General features: G+C 39.7%; 1 non-coding gene across 1 annotated transcript; it reads left to right on the plus strand.

Moving 5' to 3' along the window:
- Nucleotides 1–6,366: 6,366 nt before the first annotated feature.
- On the plus strand, nucleotides 6,367–6,474 carry LOC112714103 (small nucleolar RNA R71). Its single transcript, XR_003159058.1, has one exon. It is a non-coding gene; the product is annotated as a small nucleolar RNA R71 (small nucleolar RNA).
- Nucleotides 6,475–14,838: the final 8,364 nt, after the last annotated feature.

Genomic DNA, 14,838 nt, shown 5'->3' on the forward strand with positions numbered 1-14,838 from the left:
CAAAATTTCAAACATTCACAGCAATTAGAAAACAGAGTACCAAAACATTTAGAACCAAACTTCAAGGACCATTAAAACTTCAACAAATTGAAGAAGACTTGAACCAAGACCGAAGCAGACTTAAACAAAAATTGAAGCAGAGTTGAACAAAAATTAAAGCAGACTTGAAGAAAAATCAGAAATAGAGCAAAAATTGAAGAAGACGACCAAAGTAAAGATGAAGAAGAGAAGCCACTAACCTGGGTCCATGCCGAGAAGCTAGCGAAGATGAAGAGCCGAAGAGGAGCTGGGTTAGATGGTGACTGGTGCACGAAATTGTGATCATCAATGGCGCCATCAACATGGTAAGCTCAATTGCAATCTCAACTCTTTATCACAACTTCGCACAACTAACCAGCAAGTGCACTGGGTCGTCCAAGTAATAAACCTTACGCGAGTAAGGGTCGATCCCACGGAGATTGTTGGTATAAAAAAAGCTATGGTCATCTTGTAAATCTCAGTCAAGCAGATTCAAATAGTTATAGGTGATTTATGCATAAAGCATAAAATAAAGATAGAGATATTTATGTAATTCATTGGTGAGAATTTCAGATAAGCGTATGGAGATGCTTTGTCCCTTCCGTCTCTCTGCTTTCCTACTGTCTTCATCCAATCCTTCTTACTCCTTTCCATGGTAAGCTGTATGTTGGGCATCACCGTTGTCAATGGCTACAGTCCCGTCCTCTCAGTGAAAATGTTCAACGCACTCTGTCACAGCACGACTATTCAGCTGTCGGTTCTCGATCATGTCAGAATAGAATCCAGTGATTCTTTTGCATCTGTCACTAACGCCCCACAATCGCGAGTTTGAAGCTCGTCACAGTCATTCAATCCTTGAATCCTACTCAGAATACCACAGACAAGGTTTAGACCTTCTAGATTCTCTTGAATGCCGCCATCAATTCTACCTTATACCACGAAGATTCCGATTAAGGGATCCAAGAGATATCCACTCAATCTAAGGTAGAACGGAGGTGGTTGTCAGGCACACGTTCATAGGTGAGAATGATGCTGAGTGTCACGGATCATCACATTCATCAAGTTGAGGAACAAGTGATATCTTAGAACAAGAATAAGCCGAATTGAATAGAAGAACAATAGTAATTGCATTAATACTCGAGGTACAGCAGAGCTCCACACCTTAATCTATGGTGTGTAGAAACTCCACCGTTGAAAATACATAAGAACAAGGTCTAGGCATGGCTGAGAGGCCAGCCCCCATGATCTAAGATAGCATAAGACTACTCAAAGATAGCTACCAAAATGAGAATACAATAGTAAAAGGTCCTATTTGTAGAGAACTAGTAGCCTAGGGTTTACAAAGATGAGTAAATTACATAAAAATCCACTTCCAGGCCCACTTGGTGTGTGCTTGGGCTGAGCATTGAAGCACTTTCGTGTAGAGACTCTTCTTGGAGTTAAACGCCAGCTTTTGTGCCAGTTTGGGCGTTTAACTCCCATTCTTGTGCCAGTTCCGGCGTTTTACGCCAGAATTCTTGAGCTGATTTGGAACGCCTGTTTGGGCCATCAAATCTCGAGAAAAGTATGGACTATTATATATTGCTGGAAAGCCCAGGATGTCTACTTTCCAAAGCAGTTAAGAGCGCGCCAATTGGGCTTCTGTAGCTCCAGAAAATCCACTTCGAGTGCAGGGAGGTCAGAATCCAACAGCATCTGCAGTCCTTTTCAGCCTCTGAATCAGATTTTTGCTCAGGTCCCTCAATTTCAGCCAGAAAATACCTGAAATCACAGAAAAACACACAAACTCATAGTAAAGTCCAGAAAAGTGAATTTTAACTAAAGACTAATAAAAATATAATAAAAACTAACTAAAACATACTAAAAACATACTAAAAACAATGCCAAAAAGCGTATAAATTATCCGCTCATCACAACACCAAACTTAAATTGTTGCTTGTCCTCAAGCAACTGAAGATCAAATAAGATAAAAAGAAGAGAATATGCAATAAATTCCAAAAACATCTATGAAGATCAGTATTAATTAGATGAGCGGGGCTTTTAGCTTTTTGCCTCTGAACAGTTTTGGCATCTCACTTTATCCTTTGAAATTCAGAATGATGGGCTTCTATAGGAACTCAGAATCCAGATAGTGTTATTGATTCTCCTAGTTAAGTATGATGATTCTTGAACATAGCTACTTTATGAGTCTTGGCTGTGGCCCAAAGCACTCTGTCCTCCAGTATTACCACCGGATACATACATGCCACAGACACATAACTGGGTGAACCATTTCAGATTGTGACTCAGATTTACTAGAGTCCCAATTAGAGGTGTCCAGGGTTCTTAAGCACACTCTTTTTGCCTTGGATCACAACTTTATTTTTTTTCTTTTTCCTTTCCCCTTTTTTCGTTTTTTTTTTTTTTGAATTCAATGCTTTTTCTTGCTTCAAGAATCATTTTTATAGTTTTTCAGATCCTCAGTAACATGTCTCCTTTTTCATCATTCTTTCAAGAGCCCACATTCATGAACAACAAATTCAAAAGACATATGCACTGTTCAAGCATACATTCAGAAGTTAAAGTATTGCCACTACATCAAAATAATTAATCTGTTATAAAATTCAAAATTCATGCAATTCTTCTCTTTTCCAATTAAGAACGTTTTTCATTTAAGAAAGGTGATGGATTCATAGGACATTCATAACTTTAAGGCACAGACACTAAGACACTAATGATCACAGGACACAAACATAGATGATGAACATAAGCATAAAAATTCGAAAAACAGGAAAATAAAGAACAAGGAGATTAAAGAACGGGTCCACCTTAGTGATGGCGGCTTGTTCTTCCTCTTGAAGATCTTATGGAGTGCTTGAACTCCTCAATGTCTCTTCCTTCTCTTTGTTGCTCCTCTCTCATGATTCTTTGATCTTCTCTAATTTCATGGAGGAGAATGGAATGTTCTTGGTGCTCCACCCTTAGTTGTCCCATGTTGGAACTTAACTCTCCTAGGGAGGTGTTGATTTGCTCCCAATAGTTTTGTGGAGAAAAGTGCATCCCTTGATGCATCTCAGGAATTTCATGGTGAGTGGGATCTCTTGTTTGCTCCATCCTCTTCTTAGTGATGGGCTTGTCTTCATCAATGAGGATGTCTCCCTCTATGTCAATTCCGACTGAATAACAGAGGTGACAAATGAGATGAGGGAAGGCTAACCTTGCCAAGGTAGAGGACTTGTCCGCCACCTTATAAAGTTCTTGGGATATAACCTCATGAACTTCTACTTCCTTTCCAATCATGATGCTATGAATCATGATAGCCCGGTCTATAGTAACTTCAGACCGGTTGCTAGTGGGAATGATTTAGTGTTGGATAAACTCCAACCATCCTCTAGCCACGGGCTTGAGGTCACGCCTTCTCAGTTGAACCAACTTCCCTCTTGAATCTCTCTTCTATTGAGCGTCCTCTTCACAAATGTCTATGAGGACTTGGTCCAACCTTTGATCAAAGTTGACCCTTCTAGTGTAAGGGTGTTCATCTCCTTGCATCATGGGCAAGTTGAATGCCAACCTTACATTTTCCGGACTAAAATCCAAGCATTTCCCCCGAACCATTGTAAGCCAATTCTTTAGGTCCGGGTTCACACTTTGATCATGGTTCTTGGTGATCCATGCATTGGCATAGAACTCTTGAACCATTAAGATTCTGACTTGTTGAATGGGTTTGGTAAGAACTTCCCAATCTCTTCTACGGATCTCATGTCGGATCTCCGGATATTCACTCTTTTTGAGTTTGAAAGGGACCTCGGGGATCACCTTCTTCATGGCCACAACTTCATAGAAGTGGTCTTGATGCACCCTTGAGATGAATCTCTCCATCTCCCATGACTCGGAGGTGGAAGCTTTTACCTTCCCTTTCCTCTTTCTAGAGGTTTCTCCGGCCTTAGATGCCATAAATGGTTATGGAAAAACAAAAAGCAATGATTTTACCACACCAAACTTAGAAGGTTTGCTCGTCCTCGAGCAAAAGAGGAAAGAAGAGAGTAGAAGAAATAGAGGAGATGGAGGTGGCTTTGTGGTTCGGCCAAGGGGGAGAAGTAGTGTTTAGGTTGTGTGAAAATGAAGGAGTGAAGATGGGTTTATATAAGAGTGGAGAGGGGGTGTTGAGGTGATTGGTGAATGGGTGAAGAAGAGAGATAGTGGTGGGGTAGGTGGGGATCCTGTGGGGTCCACAGATCCTGAGGTGTCAAGGAAAATTCATCCCTGCACCAAGTGGCGAGCAAAAATGCTCTTCATGCCAATTCTAGCGTTAAACGCCGGGCTAGTGCCCATTTCTGGCGTTTAACACCAGCTTCTTGCCTTTTCCTGGCGTTTAACGCCAGTCTGGTGCCCCTTTCTGGCGTTAAACACCCAGAATGGTGCCAGACTGGGCGTTAAACGCCCATTTGCTACCCTTACTGGCGTTTAAACGCCAGCAGGATTTTCCTCCAGGGTGTGCTGTTTTTCTTTCTATTTTTCATTCTGTTTTTGCTTTTTCAATTGATTTTGTGACTTCCCATGATCATCAACCTACAGAAAACATAAAATAACAAAGGAAAAATAGATAAATATAACATTGGGTTGCCTCCCAACAAGCGCTTCTTTAATGTCAGTAGCTTGACAATGGGCTCTCATGGAGCCTCACAGATACTCAGAGCAATGTTGGAACTCTCCAACACTAAACTTAGAGTTTGAATGTCGGGGTTCAACACCAAACTTAGGATTTGGTTGTGGCCTCCCAACATCAAACTTAGAGTTTGACTGTGGGGGCTCTGTTTGACTCTGTTTTGAGAGAAGCTCTTCATGCTTCCTCTCCATGGTTGCAGAGGGATATCCTTGAGCCTTAAACACAAGGGATTCTTCATTCACTTGAATGATCAATTCTCCTCTATCAACATCAATCATAGCCTTTGCTGTGGCTAGGAAGGGTCTGCCAAGGATGATGGATTCATCCATGCACTTTCCAGTCTCTAGGACTATAAAATCAGTAGGGATGTAATGGTCTTCAACTTTTACCAGAACATCCTCTACAAGTTCATAAGCTTGTTTTCTTGAATTGTCTGCCATCTCTAGTGAGATTCTTGTAGCTTGTACCTCAAAGATCCTTAGCTTCTCCATTACAGAGAGAGGCATGAGGTTTATGCTTGACCCTAGGTCACACAGAGCCTTCTTGAAGGTCATGGTGCCTATTGTACAAGGTATTGAGAACTTTCCAGGGTCCTGTCTCTTTTGAGGTAATTTCTGCCTAGACAAGTCAGCCAGTTCTTTGGTGAGCAAAGGGGGTTCATCCTCCCAAGTCTCATTACCAAATAACTTGTCATTTAGCTTCATGATTGCTCCAAGGTACTTAGCAACTTGCGCTTCAGTGACATATTTGTCCTCTTCAGATGAAGAATACTCATCAGAGCTCATGAATGGCAGAAGTAAATTCAATGGAATCTCTATGGTCTCAGTGTGAGCCTCAGATTATCATGGTTCCTTATTAGGGAACTCATTGGAGGCCAGTGGATGTCCATTGAGGTCTTCCTCAGTGGCGATCACTGCCTCTTTCTCCTCTCCAAGTTTGGCCATGTTGATGGCCTTACACTCTCCTTTCAAATTCTCTTTTGTATTGTTTGGAAGAGTACTAGGAGGGAGTTCAGTAACTTTCTTACTCAGCTGACCCACTTGTGCCTCCAAGTTTCTAATGGAGGATCTTGTTTCAGTCATGAAACTTTGAGTGGTTTTGATTAGATCAGAGACCATGGTTGCTAAGTCAGAGGAGTTCTGCTTAGAATTCTCTATCTGTTGTTGAGAAGATGATGGAAAAGGCTTGCCATTGCTAAACCTATTTCTTCCACCATTATTATTGTTGAAACCTTGTTGAGGTCTCTGTTGATCCTTTCATGAGAGATTTGGATGATTTCTCCATGAAGGATTATAGGTGTTTCCATAGGGTTCTCCCATGTAATTCACCTCTTCCATTGAAGGGTTCTCAGGATCATAAGCTTCTTCTTCAGATGAAGCATCCTTAGTACTGCCTGGTGCAGCTTGCATTCCAGACAGACTTTGAGAAATCATATTGACTTGCTGAGTCAATATTTTGTTTTGAGCCAATATGGCATTCAGAGTATCAATCTCAAGAACTCCTTTCTTCTTATTTGTCCCATTGTTCATAGGATTCCTTTCAGAAGTGTATATGAATTGGTTATTTGCAACCATTTCAATGAGTTCTTGAGCTTCTGCAGGCGTCTTCTTCAGATGAAGAGATCCTCCAGTAGAGCTATCCAATGACATCTTGGACAGTTTAGACAGACCATCATAGAAGATACCTATGATGCTCCACCCAGAAAGCATGTCAGAAGGACACTTTCTGATCAATTATTTGTATCTTTCCCAAGCTTCATAGAGGGATTCACCTTCCTTCTGTCTGAAGGTTTGGACTTCCACTCTAAGCTTACTCAATTTTTGAGATGGAAAGAACTTTGTCAAGAAGGTATTGACTAGATTTTCCCAAGAGTTCAGGCTTTCTTTAGGTTGTGAGTCCAACCATATCCTAGCTCTGTCTCTTACAGCAAAAGGGAATAGCATAAGTCTGTAGACCTCAGGGTCAACCCCGTTGGTCTTGACAGTGTCACAGATTTGCAAGAATTCAGCTAAAAACTGATGAGGATCTTCCAATGGAAGTCCATGGAACTTGCAATTATGTTGTATTAGAGAAACTATTGAGGCTTAAGCTCAAAGTTGTTTGCTCCAATGGTAGGGATAGAGATGCTTCTCTCATAGAAGTCAGGAGTAGGTGCAGTAAAGTCACCCAGCACCTTCCTTGCATTGTTGGCATTATTGTTGTTTTTGGCTTTCATGTCTTCTTCTTTGAAGAATTCTGCTAGGTCCTCTACAGAGAGTTGTGCTTTAGCTTCTCTTAGCTTTCGCTTCAAGGTCCTTTCAGGTTCAGGGTCAGCCTCAACAAGAATGCTTTTGTCTTTGCTCCTGCTCATATGAAAGAGAAGAAAACAAGAAAATATGGAATCCTCTATGTCACAGTATAGAGATTCCTTGAGGTGTCAAAGGAAAAGAAAAGTAGAAGGAAGAGGTAGAAGAATTCGAACTTAGAAAGATAGAGTTCGAATAGTACATGTTAGTCCATAAATAGAAGGATGTGAGAAGAGGGGAAGAAATTTTCGAAAATAAATTTAAAAAGATTTTAAAACATTTTGAAAAATTGATTGATGATTTTTGAAAAATATGATTGGGAAAGAGATGAAGTAATTTTTGAAAAAGATTTTGAAATTAGAAATCAAAAAGATTTGATTTGAAAACTATTTTGAAAAAGATGTGATTAAAAAGATATGATTTGAAAAACAATTTAAAAAGATTTGATTTTGAAAATCAATGACTTGGCTAACAAGAAAAGATATGATTCAAACATTAAACCTTTCTCAACAGAAAAGGCAACATACTTGAAATGTTGAATTAAATCATTAATTTTTAGCAAGTATTTTTAAAAAATGGAAAGAAATTGATTTTGAACATATATGATTGAAAAGATATGATTTGAAAAAGATTTGATTTTGAAAAATTTTGAAAACTTGAAAAAAATTTGCATTAAAAACAAAATCTTCCCTCTTGTGCCATCCTGGCGTTAAACGCCCAGAATGGTATCCATTCTGGCGTTTAACGCCCAAAATGCTACCCTTTTGGGCGTTAAACGCCCAGCCAGGTATCCTGGCTGGCGTTTAAACGCCAGTTTTCCTTCCTCACTGGGCGTTTTGAATGCCCAGCTTTTTCTGTGTAATTCCTCTGCTGCATGTACTGAATCTTTAGTTCTCTGTATTATTGACTTGAAAATGGAACTAAGATCAAATAAACCATGCATGCAAGACACCAAATTTAAAATGAGACACTAGAACTCAAACAAGAAACATAAAAATATTTTTGGTTTTTATGATTTTGTAATTTTTTTGTACTTTTTCGAAAATTATATGGAAAAAGGAAAATAAAGGTTTCAGAATTCTTAATGAGAATTCCAGGAATCATTGCAATGTTAGTCTAAGACTCCGGTCCAGGAATTAGACATGGCTTCACAGCCAGCCAAGCTTTCAAAGAAAACTCCGGTCCAAAACACTAGACATGGCTAATGGCCAGCCAAGCCTCAGCAGATCATTGCTCTCAACAGCAAAATTGATAAAAATCAACAAGCTGTTGTGATGATAAGTTGAAACCTCGGTCCAATAAGATTAGACATGGCTTTACAGCAAGCCAAACTTCAACAGATCATCATAAAATTCTAGAATTCATTCAAAAAAATTCTGAAGAAAAATACCTAATCTAAGCAACAAGATGAGCCGTCAGTTGTCGAAACTCAAACAATCCCCGGCAACGGCGCCAAAAACTTGGTGCACGAAACTATGATCATCAATGGCACCATCAACATGGTACGCTCAATTGCAATCTCAACTCTTTATCACAACTTCGAACAACTAACCAGCAAGTGCACTGGGTCGTCCAAATAATAAACCTTATGCGAGTAAGGGTCGATCCCACGGAGATTGTTGGTATGAAGCAAGCTATGGTCATCTTGTAAATCTCAGTCAGGTAGATTCAAATGGTTATAGGTGATTTATGAATAAAGCATAAAATAAAGATAGAGATACTTATGTAATTCATTGGTGAGAATTTCAGATAAGCGTATGGAGATGCTTTGTCCCTTCCGTCTCTCTGCTTTCCTACTGTCTTCATCCAATCCTTCTCACCATTGTCAATGGCTACAGTCCCGTCCTCTCAGTGAAAATGTTCAACGCGCTCTGTCACAGCACGGCTATTCAGCTGTCGGTTCTCGATCATGTCGGAATAGAATCCAGTGATTCTTTTGCGTCTGCCACTAACGCCCCACAATTGCGAGTTTGAAGCTCGTCACAGTCATTCAATCCTTGAATCCTACTCAGAATATCACAGATAAGGTTTAGACCTTCCGGATTCTCTTGAATGCCGCCATCAATTCTAGCTTATACCACAAAGATTCCGATTAAGGGATCCAAGAGATATCCACTCAATCTAAGGTAGAACGGAGGTGGTTGTCAGGCACACGTTCATAGGTGAGAATGATGATGAGTGTCACGGATCATCACATTCGTCAAGTTGAGGAACAAGTGATATCTTAGAACAAGAATAATCCGAATTGAATAGAAGAACAATAGTAATTGCATTAATACTCGAGGTACAGCAGAGCTCCACACCTTAATCTATCGTGTGTAAAACCTCCACCGTTGAAAATACATAAGAACAAGGTCTAGGCATGGCCGAGAGGCCAGCCCCCATGATCTAAGATAGCATAAGACTACTCAAAGATAGCTGCCAAGATGAGAATACAATAGTAAAAGGTCCTATTTAGAGAACTAGTAGCCTAGGGTTTACAAAGATGAGTAAATTCATAAAAATCCACTTTTGGGCCCACTTGGTGTGTGCTTGGGCTGAGCATTGAAGCATTTTCGTGTAGAGACTCTTCTTGGAGTTAAACGCCAGCTTTTGTGCCAGTTTGGGCGTTTAACTCCCATTCTTGTGCCAGTTCCGGCGTTTTACGCCAGAATTCTTGAGCTGACTTGGAATGCCTGTTTGGGCCATCAAATCTCAGGCAAAGTATAAACCATTATACATTGCTGAAAAGCCCAGGATGTCTACTTTCCAAAGCAGTTGAGAGCGCGCCAATTGGGCTTCTATAGCTCGGGAAAATCCACTTCGAGTGTAGGGAGGTCAGAATCCAACAGCATCTGCAGTCCTTTTCAGCCTCTGAATCAGATTTTTGCTCAGGTCCCTCAATTTCAGCCAGAAAATACCTAAAATCACAGAAAAATACAAAACTCATAGTAAAGTCCAGAAAAGTGAATTTTAACTAAAAACTAATAAAAATATAATAAAAACTAACTAAAACATACTAAAAACATACTAAAAACAATGCCAAAAAGCGTATAAATTATCCGCTCATCAGCGACGCTGAGGAGCTGGGTTAGGCAGAGGGTAACATGGCTAGGGTTTCTTTCATTCAGAGTTCTCCAGAACATGGAGGAATGAATGATTGGGGGAAGAGGGGGGGGTTGGGTCATGAGGGATCACTGGATCGGTGGATCCATTTTTTTAACAAGTTTAAAAACGGCGTCATTTTATCCGAACCGGCCGGTTACCGATCCGGCCCAACCGACCGGTTCTCGGCCGGTTCACCGGTTTTCCACTGATTTTCTTTCGAACGGTTATAAAGGGAGGACCGGACCACTTGCACCGCCGGTTCTCAGTTAAATCGGTTCGACCGGCCGGTCCGGTCTGGTTTTCAGAACCTTGGTATTATTAATATTAATTATGTGAATATGGCTCAATATTAAATAGATAGTAATAGAAAAGTCTGTGTGACGTCCTTCTAGTAGAAGTACTAGTTGGAAGGGTTGTTACAAATGGTATTAGAGTAGTCCTTCTTGTAGATCCTTGGAAATGGACTTACTACGCTTCACTATATACTCTGAGTGTCTGTCATGCAATAGAAATTGTCTTAATAACAAGAGTTTGAGTTTGTATGCATGATTGTCTATGGTCGTTAGTCTACTGTTACATGTCTCATGGTATTAGGTTTGGCCAACTTAATTCTGATGATTTGTGTATACGGAAACATTAATGGATTATCATAGACAAAATAGGAGTAATAGGTAATGCAAATAATAGGGTTTGGGAATGTTAGAAGTTAAGTGTTAGCGGTTAGTTCCATTTCGACGTATAACCTTTATCCGTGCCAATGTGACTTGGTGTATTCCCTTCATTGATTACTTGCAGTAGAACTCTTTGTTTCAAACTTCCTTATTGGAATGTGTTTTAAATACTTTTCAACCATACTTTATCGTTCATGCATATCCTTGCTTGATTATGTTCCTATGCGTTGCTTGAATCTTTTGAAACATTCCTCTAGATCACTGTTTACACTCTTCTTCATAAATTATATATTTCTTGATTTCATCTTGAATTTATTTTGGCACAACAAATGATCTCTGACTCTTTGGAAACTTTACCATTTACTTTGATTAACTATATTTGTGAATCTTGTATTTCTTTAATTCAGCCTAAATTTGTTTCAACTTATTATGCTACATTTTCTTTTATTGTTTCTATCCAAGTTCCTTGCCTCATATTTCTTTCTTAAGCTATGATTTAACTCTCCTTCTGGTACACTTTACCACATCTGTATATCCTTGTTTGACTGCAGTTCTACTCAGCCTTCCAAATTCTTACGCACATGGTCCGTGATGTTTGTTATTCTCTTCCTAAGTCTTGTATTCCTTTGAATAAACTCGAGCTTGTTTCGGTGTCACGTGCGATTTTCAGATGTAGCAAGCAATAGATTAGTTCTTTGGCACTTAACTTATTGATGTAGAAGGTGAAATCAGTAAGCGTGCAACGCCACAAGAAGTTGTGAAGTTTTGAGTTTGGCGGAAGAGTTTTGTTAATGTTAGATTCATGGTTGCCAGAAAAAGGCTTGTGAGATGGTTGTTGATCAAGAAGGTGTTACGTTTTGGGATAGCATTGGACATAAGGAAAGGCAATGTGTAAACCGCAGGTAATTAGTAAATAATTAACTAATAAATTAATAATTATTTAAAGAAATTAGGATATTAAAATTTGATAAGTTAGAAGAGTATGAATGATGCAAGTGGAAACTGTCTCTCAACAAATTTCCTTCGGCAAGTGTACCAAATTTGTCGTCAAGTAAAAACTCACAATAGAGTGAGGTCGAATTCCCACAGGGATTGATTGATCAAGCAACTTTAATTAGAAGAATGTTCTAGTTGAGCGAATTCAAAATTTGGGTTGAGATTTGCAGAAAATAAAATGGCGGGAATGTAAATAACAGAAAAAGTAAATGCTAGAATTAAAGGGCTGAAAGTAAATGACTAAAAGTAAATTGCAGAATTGTAACTGGGAATGGGGTGTTTGCTCATGAAAGTAAACGCAGAAATTAAAGAGAATGGGTGAGATCAGAATTGGGGAGTTCATTGGGCGCAGGAGATGTTGCAATTCTCCAGATCAAGTTCATTTTCATCTCTTCCTCAATCAATGCACTCATTGATCTCCTTGGCAATCTTAATTGATTGAATTACAATTTCTTGCAATTCAATCTCTCAAATCTTGATCAATAGCCAATTCCTTGGTCAATTGCTCAAGAGAAGAGATGAAGTGTGGTCACTGATTATACCACATGCATTTCCCAAATCAAGTATTGAGAGGATTATAGTCACATATCCATCCAAACCCAATTTGGTCCAGCATGAGAAAGCATTTCTAGCTTGATCTCTTCATTCCTCTTTCAAGGCTTAGAAGAGATCCAAGTTTGAATAGCTTCTTTTCCAAGATAACTACCCAATGGGATGAAGATCGAAAGCTTTCAAGTAAAATCAAGAGAAAAGATAGAAGAAGAATAATGAAAACTAGTATTGATCCATCAACTTACAACAGAGCTCCCTAACCCAATGAAAGAGGTTTAGTTGTTCATAGCTCTAGAAAATGAAAACAAAGATGGAGAATACATCATGGAACTAGAAGAGTAGAGTAGTGCTATTTTCCCAACTTCCAGAACTCCCTAAATAATTCAAAGCTACTCCTATATATACTACTCTTCTCAGCTTCTAGTTGGCTCTTCAAGTCTTGGGCCTTTGGATCTTGAGTTTGAAGCCGTTCTCTTCTTCATTTGGTCTTGGTTTTACTTGCAGAGAGAAAGTGTGAAGTGGGCAGAGACTTTAGCTCAGGACGTTAGGGGTGTTAACGTTTTAGTGAAAGTATGAGTTCGAGAATGTTAGTGACACTCAACATTGTCACTAACGTTCCAATGTACCCCTTTGCCTCACGTTAGAGCCCACGTTAACTAGGTTAACGTGGCCTTGCCAACCTTCGAGAACGTTAGTGACACTTAACATTGTCACTAACGTTCCAATGTGCCCCTATGTCTCACGTTAGAGTCCACGTTAACTAGGTTAACGTGGCTTCTAACGTGGCCATTCTTAGCCATCCCCAACGTTAGTGACAATGTTGAGTGTCACTAACGTTGGCTCATCTTTCACTCATCAACGTTAGCTTTCCACGTTAACTAAGTTAACGTGGAAGTTAACGTGGCTCCTTGGGGTTTTGTGGTTGCTTCCAACGTTAGTGACAATGTTGGGTGTCACTAACGTTGTCGACCACCCTTGCCTCTTACGTTAGCTCCCACGTTAACCAAGTTAACGTGGGAGTTAACGTGGTACATTGCACCTTAGGCCAACGTTAGTGACAATGTTGAGTGTCACTAACGTTGGCTTCCTTCCCCCTTTTAACGTTAGAGGCCACGTTAACTAAGTTAGCGTGGACTCTAACGTGGCCACTTATGATCATTGGCCAACGTTAGTGATAATGTTAAGTGTCACTAACGTTGGCTCAAAGTCAATGAACGTGTGCCTGACAACCACCTCCGTTCTACCTTAGATTGGGTGGATATCTCTTGGATTCCTTAACCGGAATCTTCGTGGTATAAGCTAGAATTGATGGCGGCATTCAAGAGAATCCGGAAAGTCTAAACCTTGTCTGTGGTATTTTGAGTAGGATTCAATGATTGAATAATTGTGACGAGCTTCAAACTCGCGATTGTGGGGCGTTAGTGACAGACGCAAAAGAATCACTGGATTCTATTCCGACATGATCGAGAACCGACAGCTGAATAGCCGTGCCGTGACAGGGTGCATTGAACATTTTCACTGAGAGGATGGGAGGTAGCCACTGACAACGGTGAAACCCTACATACAGCTTGCCATGGAAAGGAGTAAGAAGGATTGGATGCAGACAGTAGGAAAGCAGAGAGACGGAAGGGACCAAGCATCTTCATACGCTTATCTGAAATTCCCACCAATGAATTACATAAGTATCTCTATCTTTATCTTTATGTTTTATTCATCATTCATGACCATTTTAGTTTGCCTGACTAAGATTTACAAGGTGACCATAGCTTGCTTCATACCAACAATCTCTGTGGGATCGACCCTTACTCGCGTAAGGTTTATTACTTGGACGACCCAGTACGCTTGCTGGTTAGTTGTGCGAAGTTGTGTTTATGCCATGGTATTGAACACCAAGTTTTTGGATTCATTACCGGGGATTATTGGAGTTGTAGTGATCACAATTTCGTCCACCAAGTTTTTGGCGCCGTTGCCGGGGATTGTTGAGTTTGGACAACTGACGGTTCATCTTGTTGCTTAGATTAGGTATTTTTCAGAATTCTTAAGAATGAATTCTAGAGTTTCATGATGATCTGTTGAAGTCTGGTTGGCTGTGAAGCCATGTCTAATTTTATTGGACCGAGATTTCAACTTATCATCACAAGAGCTTGTTGATTTCTATCAATCTTGCTGTTGGAGCAGTGATCTGCTAAGGCTTGGCTGGCCATTGGCCATGTCTAGTGTTTTGGACCGGAGCTTTCTTTGAATGCTTGGCTGGCTATGAAGCCATGTCTAATTCCTAGACCGGAGTCTTAGACTAACATTGCATGATTCCTGGAATTCTCATTAAGAATTTTGATATCTTTATTTTCTTCTCCACTTAATTTTTGAAAAAAAAATCAAAAAAATTACAAAATCATAAAATCCAAAAATATTTCTTGTTTGAGTCTAGTGTTTCATTTTAAGTTTGGTGTCAATTGCATGTTTTTGTTCTTCTTGCATTCATTCATGTGTCTTAAGTGATCTTCAAGATGTTCTTGATGATTTCATTGCTCTGATCTTTAAATTCTCTTGACTTGAGTGTTTTGTGTTTCGCATGTGTATTCTC

This window comes from Arachis hypogaea, chromosome 9 (assembly GCF_003086295.3).
Source record: "Arachis hypogaea cultivar Tifrunner chromosome 9, arahy.Tifrunner.gnm2.J5K5, whole genome shotgun sequence".
In the NCBI taxonomy this organism is placed as follows: domain Eukaryota; kingdom Viridiplantae; phylum Streptophyta; class Magnoliopsida; order Fabales; family Fabaceae; genus Arachis; species Arachis hypogaea.